A 10000-nucleotide genomic window follows, 5' to 3' on the forward strand; every position below is an offset into this window, starting at 1 on the left:
ATTTGCACATTTTTGCATTGTTGCTGACATCACACTCCTTATAACTGCTGTAGTCTATGGTTGTAAGTACTTTAATACCATGCTGTCAGTGAATGTCCCAGCAGTACCTTAAACCGGATCCTTAGTTACCATTTTAAGTCTTGTACACAAGTATAAGTAAATAATAAGTCTTGCATTGGATCTACGTTTAGAAGACCTTTCTTAAATGAACATGATGCATACGATCCAAGGTAATGGAAACCTGAAAGAAGTGAAATTTCTTGGCATCATAGCTCTACATGTTAAAAACTGCAGCACACCCAGATCTTACTTCATGAGGGAGGAGGGAGCATTGCAGCAGTCCACAAAATGTCTAGCACAGTCAAGTTAGAACAAATGATATCATTCTTATTGATGAACAGTTCCCACCTTCTTGGATAAATCTGGGGTACTTCTTGGGATGACCCATATGTTGATGCCTGCTGGAGGACACATCCTTGAAGTAATTTAACACAACTGAATGAGAAAGCTTTAAAAATAGATCTTTGAAAGTTGGTACATAGCAAAAGTCAGAAAGCTGCAGCATGACATAGCTGTCAGAAAAAAGACAGAGGAAATTTCCTGCTATGATGATGCTGCATGGAGATTATGAAAATGAGTGAAAACAAAGTAAAAATAAATTGAGTAATCCCTGACAAATATAAAATTCAAGGGAAATCTGGTGCAAAGGAAGTTTTGTGCAGCAGATGTGGCTATAAGCGTAAAAGAAATAAATGCTTCCTATTAGACAATTATATATAAGCTGTAGCAAGAGAAATCATTTAAATAAAATAAATCTAGAAATAAAAATTTCATTTGCGTAGGAAGAGAAACATGAAATGAGTTATTTGTGGGCACAATTTATGTTGAAAATGTGAAGAGTAATCTATAGAAAAGATGCAACGTAAAATGTCGGGAACATCTGTGATGATAACATCAAAATTAAGAATAAAATAATCAAAAATAATAACATTAGTAAAGTTTGTATTTAAAGACTACACAGTAGCACACAGAATAATACGATTGCTGAAATATTTTAAGTACTGAGACTGAAATGAACAATCTGAAATTATGTAAATTGCTTATTTATTTGGGTCAGCATTTAAAATTGCAGGAGTCAGAAAGTGCTTATGTCTGCATGCAAGACTAAGAAATAAAAAATACTATTCAAAATAGTTACTAATAGTGACTGTATTATGCATATTAGTTAATTTGTCTTGCCAAAGGCTTAGTGTGGCGAAAATAAATCACAGTATGAAAACCGTTAAGTGAGTATCCAGAAAGGCTGATTTACAAGTCATCGCCAGCTCATAAAAAAATTGTTTTTAGTGCAAGGATATTATGTTGTGGTGAGTTTAACCAGAGTGTATTGTGCAAGCTGGTGGTGTGTCTTTTTCCTCAACTGTTGTGCAGCCGTGGAGTTGGTATATATAATTTTGGGGAGTGTACAGGGGGACTTGCCCCCTGCAAAAAATGATTTGTCTGTTTTTCTGGGGATTTTCAATATTTTCGCTATGTAATTTTTGATGAATGGTGTTTGCCTAGAGAAACCATCAGGAAGTGTTTAGCCTGATAATTTTCTTAGAGTATATAGATTTAGGTATTGGATTGAAATGTCCTCTTAAAGTTTTTCATATTTAGATAGATCCCATACTGTTAACCATACCGAAAGCTTCAGTAGCTTTGTGGGTCAGAACTGATAAGGATTTAACTGCATAAATAAGTGTGTGATTAAAAACAGATCCTAATGAATGGGGTAACATTATTATCACTGTTGTATGGACCATCACACACAGTAACTGCAGCACTGTCTGCTACATATGCTTGAAGAAGAGGTGCCTACCATGCCAGAAGCAATGTTGTCTTTGTGCTTCATGGGCATCCAGGATTGGGCAAATAAAAATTTGCTGAGAGAATTTTTAAAGTATATTCATTTTAAATTATATTCATTTAATTTGCCTGTGGGAGTGTACAGATTTATAAGATTCCTATTTAGTGTTTTGTGGCAGCAAGAGTGATTAAGAGAGATATTGCACACAGACTTTAGGAACATGATGCTGTTTCTGATATAAAAACACATGCTGAAGGCCGCAGAGATTCTGACAAATCCAGCTCAAACAACTTGAAATGTAATATTACTGCTTTCATTTTATTTTATAATAAAATTTCTTCAGAGGAAGTGAACCAAACCACACTGTTTAAATACTAAAAACCTATGTGACAAACTTTTTAAATCATGTAGCCAACTTTTAAATCATGTGGCAGCCAAAAAACTTTCTTTAAAATCATAGGATCATAGGAGGTTACTAGGCTATTGGCCCTGGGGCCCTTACAAGCCTAGCCAAGAGTTTATCCCCAAAAAGAAACCTCAGTCAGCACCTGTTGCCCCTGTCAGACAAAGATGGAACCCCTGGGGCATATTTGGGGTTTCCCATCCATTCATCACGGTTGCACTTGAAGAGGGTCAGCAAAGTACTCTGTTTGACATGTATGGGAAGTCTATTCCAGAAATGGGGCAGCCTCTGGGAGACAAACCTGTCTCTCCAGCAGGTTTTGCTGATGTCGCATATTAGATTTAGGCCTATCGAGCAGGTAATGTGTCAGGAGTTAGACTTACAGATATGGATCATCTCTAGTAGGGCAGGGTCCAATATTGCCTTGTAGGCGAGACAGATCACCTCTGAGCAATCTGTATGATGATGACTAAAGTGATAGTGATTTGAGCCTGTCCGCATAAGACAGGTGTTGGAGGCCATGGATTCTCTTTGTGAGGTATTTCTGTGGCCTTTCCAGTTGGTTCAGGTGTTTGGAGAGGTACATACCAAATGGGATGTTATACTCAATTATAGGTCTAATGAGGGAGGAGTACAGAGAGGTAATAACCTCCATTTTTCTGGATGCAATACCTTTACTTATGAGATGAACCAAATGAAAGGCTGTTCTGACCACTGCCGCCACATGATGGTCAAATGTGAGATTGTCAACCTGAGTACCCCAGTCTCTCACCACAGCTTGTGTGCTTAGGGGGTTGCCATTGATGTGGTAATCAGTAGAAGCCATGTTTTTGCTGAATGGTACAATCGTATATATTTTTTGTGTTTAACTTAAGGCCATGACTTTGGCACCAGTTATTTGTAGCTGTGAGACCCTCTTGCAGTATGTTAACATCATTGGAGAGTCAATGACAGCACCCAGCTTTCAGTCATCTGCAAACTTGGTCAGCCATAGGCCCTTTGTCTTGCCTGGACCTCTGAGAAGGAGATGCCAAAAAGTAGGGGTCCCAGGACAGATCCCCGGGGAACACCACTAGTGACAGGTCTGCTGTGAGAGGTGATGGTGCCTATTGTGACCTTGTGGGTCCTATCTGTAAGCCAGTTGGCCATCTATCTCACAAGATAGGGATTAACCCCAAGTTATGTTAGCTTTTTGATGATGATTTATCAAAGGGCTTGGCCAGGTCAAGGTAAGCTGAATGTACTGACTTTTCCTCATCCAGGGCTTTGGTGACAGTCTCAAGAAGTCAGCAAGGTTCAATAGGCAAGATCTGCCCCTGACGAATCTGAATTGGGTGGGGTCAAGTGTTTGGAGATTGCCTATGTCCTTGTTCATGAGATCCATAATAATAAACCCCATGGCTTTACAGATCAGACATCTCAAGCTAATGGGGTGATAGTTCCCTGGGTCAGCAGTGGCACCACCTTTGTGCAAGGGGATGACAATGGTGGTTCTTCACTCTGCTGGAATAAAGCCTGTAATTAGGCTGTGGTTGAATAGGGTGCTCAATGACGAAGCTAGTTATTGCTGGAGATGGTGCAGAATACAGCTTAGGATACTATCAGGTCCCATGGAAGCTGTGTTCTTTGCCTTGGATAGGGTCTTTAACACTTGATCTACAGAGAAGTGTGGTGTGAGACAACTATCTGGGATGTCAACTGGGCCTTTGGGGGGTGATAACGGGGTGAAGTTTGCGCTGAACCTGTCAGCTAGCAGGTTGGCTAAGTCAGTAGGATCAGTGTAAGTGGTACCATTAAGTACTAATTCAGAACAAACTTAGGCTTTGCTATGGAGGTTCCTAATGTAACTGAAGAAGGATTTGTGGTTTTCCTTTGTTTTGGAGGCTAGTCTCAACTCATAATTGGCTTTGAAGGTTTTTACTAGTGATCTAATTTGCTGGTTGAGGAGGGAGTTTTTCTGATTTGGAATGTGTTCCTTTTTACTCTTGGACAACACTGTCTTCCTTTTGTTGTAGAGCCTGTTGATAGAGGATGTCCACCAGATAGGTTTGTATTTCCTTGAGGAGCAGGTTTTAGTTCTGTTGGGTATGGCTGAGCCCATGCAGTTATACAGGTGCTTGTATACTGCACAATGACATACTGTTCAGCATAGTTGTCTACATCCTCTGAGGGGGGCAGTGGTGTGAAGACGCTGACACCCTCCCTTAGGAAGTTATAGTCGGCTTTTCAGAAGTTTTTTAGTCTGGTAAAATCTGGGGAGGGGTTGGGTGGGATAGAAACTTTGAATGAGACAGACCGATGATCTGATCCCACCAGTGAAGAATATGCAATGGGAGTGGTGCAGTGGTCGCCCATGCTGGTGAGAACCAAGTCCAGTATGTTATCTCCCCTCGTGGGGGATGAGACCAGCTGGTCTAGTGTGTTAGAACTGATGAAGTCATTGGGTGAGTGCATTAGTGCAAGAATAGTTCACCCAGTCTATGGTGGGGTAGTTGAAGTCACCAAGGATCAGGGTGTTACGGGGTACCTTGATGGAGTCAAGTAGGTCCAGGTAGGAGGAGTGGGTGTCCTGAGTCATGGAGAGGGGGGGTCTATAGCTGGCTATAACTTGGATGTGTGTCTTGCCAACTGTCAGTTGCATCTGGAGTAATTCCAGTGCATCATGCTGGTAAACCAGTCTGGATGTGTGCCTGTCCTTAATGAAGATAGAGACTCCGCCACCCTTAGTCTTTCTAACCTTATTTTGGGGTTGGAAAGTGTGGAATGAGGTATAGCCGGGTAAGGCAGGGGTGCTTTCCACAGCCCTGAAACAGCTTTCCATGACTGCAAAGACATCGGCATCTTCCAGTGTGAGGAGAGCCTTCAGTGAGTGCATTTTCAGGTTAAGGCTCCTAGCATTAAGCAGCATGACCTTCAGTTTGCTTTTTGACAGATCTTTTATGTTGGAAGATATGTCTTTCGGACATAGCCTAAAAAGGCACAATGGGGGAGACAATAGCCTTGGCCAATATCCAGAACCCCAGGGATGACAGGTGGATGCCATCTCTGGAAAAGCATTGAGGCATGACAACCAAGACAGATACTAGATCCCCTTGGAAAGACACCAGAAACTAAGCCAGTTGTTGAAGTCAATCAATTTTGTTGGTATTGTGGTATCATTCTTGGTGAAGATAGGATGCTGCTTACGGCTAGGGTCGTACCTGCCTGGAGCACATACTCTGAGAACTCAGATCAGCTTTAAAATCATGTGATAGCTGAGTCCCCTGAACAAGTCTTGCATTAGGCAACATATGGCAGTTTTTTCTGGAATTCTATAAAAGCTCTGAGCAAATATGAAGCTGGTTTACTTTCTTGCAGACAAATTCATCAGTACCATTCTGACTGGCCACTGCATGCAGTGTGGCTGACTTATTCACATCAAAATATTTCAGTGTGGGCACTTAGTTTCACACTTCACACTGGTAAGCTGCATAAAGGTCAAAGATGATCATAATGCAGGTCATAGAGTAAACATTCAAACCAAACCAAACATCTAAAGATTGTAGTGAATTATATGTACTTACTTGTAATGGTAGTATGTTCCATGATCTCATAATACTTTAGGTGATATACCATGATCTAACAATGGTTTCACATGTCATTTACTTGCTAAGTTTTTCTGCATAGCTGCCTAGCTTGAGCATTTTCTGGCTTGTTAAATTTTTTTTATTATTAGCTTGTATTTAGAGCACAAACCAAAAGCTGTTTTCTGTCCTTGACCTAGCACTCTTGTGTGGGGTCATTTACTGCACTGTTATAACTTGATATTACTTAAAAAAATCTTGCTTTTTCCCACTTTTCTGAGAGTTAAAAAGTTCAGTTACAGGCTTGCTGTTCCTGAACTGTTTGAAAGTTTCTGTGAGGCCATTTTGCTTGGGCTGAAGGAGGGTCTCTGTGTTTATCAGTGGGAGTGACTAACATTGGTGGTTACTGACTTGAAACTGTAGTTTTATTGGCCACTAGGGTCATTTCCATAACTCCTTCATCTTCCTCTCTTAAAACCTAGTTGTTTCAGGCTTGTTGGCTGTTGGTGAAGCATCTGTTTATTTGCTAAGTTTTTCTGCATAGCTGCCTAGCTTGAGCATTTTCTGGCTTGTTAAATTTGATTTCTGTATTAGTAGCTGTATTTAGAGCACAACCAAAGCTGTTTGCTGAATTTCCTGTTTGCACTTAATTTTAAATCGTTTTTCTTAAAACTTGCATATTTTCTGTCCTTGACCTAGCACTCTTGTGTGGGGTCATTTACTGCACTGTTATAACTTGATATTACTTGTGAACCTCTGCTATCTCTGTAAAAACAAAACAAAAAAAATCTTGCTTTTTTCCCACTTTTCTGAGAGTTAAAAAGTTCAGTTACAGGCTTGCTGTTCCTGAACTGTTTGAAAGTTTCTGTGAGGCCATTTTTGCTTGGGCTGAAGGAGGGTCTCTGTGTTTATCAGTGGGAGTGACTAACATTGAGCAGCTTGTGGTTACTGACTTGAAACAACACAGGAGGGTTATGGCTGACAAAGTTTGCAGATGACTGCAAACTAAACACATCTGACACAGATATCCTTCAGAAGGGTCTCACAGAAACGGATAACTGGTGCCAGAGCCAAGTTAAATGCCAAAAATGCATAGTCATACCAAACAAGGTTACTAGCTACCAAATAGGTGGCAATCCACTGAGCACAGAAGAAGTTATCAGGGACCTGGGGACCCAGGTTGATAGTAGTCTGTCATTCGACACCCATGTAGCTAAAGTAGTTAGGAAGACCTTCTACATTGCCCACCTTATCATGAAGGGATTCTCATCTAGATCAAGGGAGGTCATAGTCTCCCTTTACTCATCACTCATCAGACCAATGATTGAGTACAATGCCCCTATCTGACCCGACACTTGCAGCAGCTGGAGGCCACAAAGTTCCTCACCAAAAGGATAAAGGGTCTCAAAAATCTGTCCTATGCTGCCCGACTGAAAGAACTCCAGCTCTATTCAGTCGCTTACACTTGCAGAGGTGACCTTTGCCTAACATACAAGGCCATGTCAAACCCAGATTTGATGAATATGCTTCACCTCAAAAATCTAGATCCATCAGAGCCACAGATTCATCACCCAAAGACTCCTATGCTGTGGAACAAAATCCCGGTACATGTGAGGCAGAGCAGGCCTTGTTCAAGAGAAATCTTGACCAATGGATGGGAGATGGATTACCTCAGTGTCACTGCTCGACAGAGGCACAGAAAAATAATGGGTATAGTTCCCCATACTAAAGGTGGCCTAAGCCACGGCAGATAGCCTAGTATGAACCTATGAACCTATGAACCTATTTGAGATGTATAATTTGCCCCATGAGAAGTGCACCCTGATTGCAACAATTCAGTATTTAACAAAAGCCATTTTTCTTCATCACATGATGCATGGTATGCTAGGCACAATAACTGATTAAAAATAAAGTTTAGCTAAGTATTCCTGACATGTGATTGTCCTGCAATCCATGATTCTTTTAGTGAATTTTCTTTGAACACTTTCCAATATTTAGCAGTCATCTCTTGAATATCTGCAAAATAATGAGTTGTATTAAATTATTGGTTTAATGAACATTATAAATAATTTCAATAGGACTGCAACAGATCTGGTCAAAAAAAATTCTCAGGAGCCCCATAATTCACGTGACCTTTGCCTTAAGAGCAAATGCATTTTTATATGTTAAATTACAATTTATACACACCAGGGTATCTGTCCTTAGTCACTTCTTGTATAACATGATTTCTCAAAATGAAAGGCTGTTCAGGTCTGATATGACCAAAGTACATAGCATAGCATAATTCTTAAACAAATTGATATTAAACCCTTTTTATTTAACCATTCAAATTGTTTGGACACATATGAATCAAAAGCTAAATATTATGATAATCTGATTATGTTAAAAATGCCCCAGTTTTAATGGCAGCAGCATATTTAGACAGCCAAAAAGGTGTTATTAATAGGTAAAAATGAAAATACGAAGTTGAATAGTATGGAGATGAATCAAGACCCATGTGAAAAACCAGCAGCAATCTTTGACCATTTTGAAAAGTGGCTCTAAACTTAAACATGTTGATATCTATGTTTAAGCCAATATCTAATTCACAGAGTATTATAAGAACTTATCTTATGCTTTACTAGGTAATTACTGTTGTATGAAGAATACTATAAAAAACTTTTGATAGATTCAAGTATACAATCCCCCACCACCCACAAATTAAGACTCCTACATTGAGGCCATTTGTAAACCTGCACTAACAGTTTCAGAAAATCTAGTCATACTGGTAAATATCTGTATTTTCCTCATGAAATCATGTTTTTTATGATCAACAAGTGATAGTACAGTCTCATGGATGTTCAGAAGTAATAAAAAAAACCTCTCAGAGCACATTCCATAAGTCATGTAGACTTCAGTTAATAACTATTTAAGCAATGAAAAGTCTCTCTTACCTTGTAGTGCAGCTCCATTCTGCATCATGTTTTGGTAATTTCCTCACTGGCAAGCTCATATTTGGAAAGTCTAAAGATACTGCACCTTTCCAATAAATATCATGAGGACTTGTCAGTCCACTGGTAGAGACATTTGCTCCATTAGTCTTTATCAGTGCCTAATTTTAAGCCCACAGACATTAACTCATGGCTTATGTTTCAGCTCTATAATTCCAGTTTTGCTCTTACTTTTATTCCGGTAAATTCCGGTTTTACTTTTATTCCGGTTATTTCATCTCATCCTCTTCATTAACTCATTTTCACATCATGTTGTTGTTTGCTGTGTTGCCATACCTCTGTATCATCAATGATATTAACAATAAAGTCAAGCCCCTCCTTAAAACACTTTAGATGCTGATGAAATACCAGTGGAAGACTTCAAAGTTTTAACTTTTTCATAATTGAATTAAAATTACACAGCTAATAACTGTTTCCCTTCTGACTTATGTGGCAGAATTTCTATTTTTTATCAAATACAGAATAAAATACATTGCTTTGGGGTGTCAGACTGAGGAAATCACAGAAGAAAAAAAGGAATCAGGTATTCAGGTCATAGAAGGAAAAATGCACACCAGACACACAAGAGATGTAAAATGAGTGAGTTAGAGCAAAGCTGGGTGGTATTACTATGGAGTACAAAAAGGCTAGTTAGGAAGATGGAGGAGCTACGTGTTATAATTCAAGATGGGGGTGGGTGAGAATTGCTGCCGTATAACAAGGGTAAAACACAGAGGTGCCTACATACAGGCTTTTCAGGAATGATAGAAGTCAGAGATTTCATTACATGACATGACATTTGTTTGATGGCTGGAGGAGACAATAAGCCTATATAGTCTACCCTTTAAGTGTACTTAGATCCCCCCAATCCATCCCATCCCAACCCATTTAAAGTATGCAACTGATGGCAGCAGAGCAGGAGGAGAATCTGGAGGTGGTGTTCACAGTTAGAATGGCCTAGCAAGATTAGAGCTGGAAGGTAGAGTCAACAGCAAACAGAAATATGGGGTATGTCTTGAGTGAGGCAGATTCCAGAAACAGACAAACAGTGCTGCTAATTTACCAGGCCCTTGATTGTCCATAACTTGCATACTGAGTGCTATCATAGAGGGACATAATGCAGCTGAAAGACATCCAGAAGAAATCTTTCAGAAGGGTACATGGGATGGGGGGAAGGATATGACTAGAGAGAAGAGCCAGGATGCTTCTCCCTAGA

The 10000-nt window shown here is 39.8% G+C and overlaps 1 protein-coding gene across 1 annotated transcript in view; it reads left to right on the plus strand.

Moving 5' to 3' along the window:
- Window positions 1-10000, plus strand: part of LOC122787839 (dedicator of cytokinesis protein 7-like) — a 4057077-nt gene that overhangs the window by 3875760 nt on the left and 171317 nt on the right. The gene's annotated exons all lie outside the window — the stretch shown is intronic.

This window comes from Protopterus annectens, chromosome 13.part0 (genome assembly GCF_019279795.1).
Source record: "Protopterus annectens isolate FY-2018-M chromosome 13.part0, PAN1.0, whole genome shotgun sequence".
Classification (NCBI taxonomy): Eukaryota; Metazoa; Chordata; order Ceratodontiformes; family Protopteridae; genus Protopterus; species Protopterus annectens.